The sequence below is a fragment of the Priapulus caudatus genome, unplaced genomic scaffold, assembly GCF_000485595.1.
Source record: "Priapulus caudatus unplaced genomic scaffold, Priapulus_caudatus-5.0.1 Scaffold108, whole genome shotgun sequence".
Taxonomy (NCBI): domain Eukaryota; kingdom Metazoa; phylum Priapulida; class Priapulimorpha; order Priapulimorphida; family Priapulidae; genus Priapulus; species Priapulus caudatus.
In genome coordinates, this window is record NW_014577169.1 from 218,070 (window position 1) to 220,032 (window position 1,963).

Here is a 1,963-nt window from a genome sequence, read left to right on the forward strand (position 1 = left end):
TGACATGCGACACACACGCCGTCGCAGCATACTGGTGTTGCTGCAGTCGTGCAGTGCGTGTTAGTTGAACATACGACACACGTGCCATCAACACACGCAGGCAAACTCGCATCGGTACAATCCCCATCAACTTGACACTCAACACACACACCGTTGCAGCATACTGGTGTTGCTGCAGTGGTGCAGTGCGTGTTAGTTGAACATGCGACACACATGGCCTCAATACACGCAGTCATACTCGCATCGGTACAATCCCCATCAACTTGACACTCAACACACACACCGTTGCAGCATACTGGTGTTGCTGCAGTTGTGCAGTGCGTGTTAGTTGAACATGCGACACACATGGCCTCAACACACGCAGGCATACTCGCATCGGTACAATCCCCATCAACTTGACACTCAACACACACACCGTTGCAGCATACTGGTGTTGCTGCAGTCGTGCAGTGCGTGTTAGCTGAACATGCGACACATATGGCCTCAACACACGCAGGCAAACTCGCATCGGTACAATCCCCATCATCTTGACATGCGACACACACACCGTCGCAGCATACTGGTGTTGCTGCAGTCGTGCAGTGCGTGTTAGTTGAACATGCGACGCACATGCCATCAACACACGCAGGCAAACTCGCATCGGTACAATCCCCATCATCTTGACATGCGACACACACACCGTTGCAGCATACTGGTGTTGCTGCAGTCGTGCAGTGCGTGTTAGTTGAACATGCGACACACATGCCATCAACACACGCAGGCAAACTCGCATCGGTACAATCCCCATCATCTTGACATGCGACACACTCACCATTGCAGCATACTGGCGTTGCTGCAGTCGTGCAGTGCGTGTTTGTTGAACATGCGACACACATGCCATCAACACACGCAGGCAAACTCGCATCGGTACAATCCCCATCATCTTGACATGCGACACACAACACAATGACGATTCTTACAAAAGATAATTCGTCGAGTGCCGTTACCAACATCCGGTGGTAGCCACTCGTGTTGGCAAGTCACGACCGCTACTCGACCAAAACTAATTGAAACTTAAACATTTCCACTCGATTTGCTATACAGCACGAGAAGAACATCCGAAGTTTGCCGACCGCCAGTCATTTGTCTATTTCTTTCTCCTAAAATTTCCACTCTACTTTTCTTCTTCTTAACCTTCTTTTTCTTGTTCTTGTTCTTGTTCTTGTTCTTCTTTTTCTTCTTTTTTTTCTTTTTTTCTTTTACTTCTTGGCTAGCTTAGGGGCTTCTCCCGGGAAAGATGTTTTCAATTTAGTCTCTACATCAAAAGTAAGACTATGCTTCCAGATATGAAAGCTCTAAAAGTCTTAACGTTTGGGAAGATTTTCCAAAAAACCTAATCAAATACCGACGACATCTCCCGTCTCCGATATTTTCTCGGTGGAAATTTCTCCCTCGGTATTTCTCGGAATTACCAGATGCTTTCCCGCCACACTCGCGATTGTTCGAGTATCTTTCATCTCGGGTGCACACGCGTAGTAGTAGCCGGTTACGGCATGACTCAGGTAGCAAGCGAGCTGAAGAGCTTGTTTGCCAGGAGAGCTCTGTGTGCCAACTCGCGACGGCCCTCAGCTTCGCCTAACATTTTAGTGCGAGTTTTTGAAGTGAATTGTGTGCCGACGCAGAAGGGGAAGGCTGGTATTGAAATTAGCGTGGGTATGTGTATACAGTGCTAAACAACGCAGGTGTCAGAACGCACGGTTCCTGTGCGGTGGCTCGAGGCAAAGGAGCTGTCCCGGATGCAAAATTTTTTTCCCACTTGAGTTCCGGACCACAGCCAATCAGCGCACTCCATTCACTCGACTTTCTCGATGCAACAATGTAAAATGAATACCTCCTATCCCTAACCCTAACCTTAACACGTAACCGAACCCTAACACTAACAATAATCCAACCCTATATATAAGAACCATTTATTACAAAACAC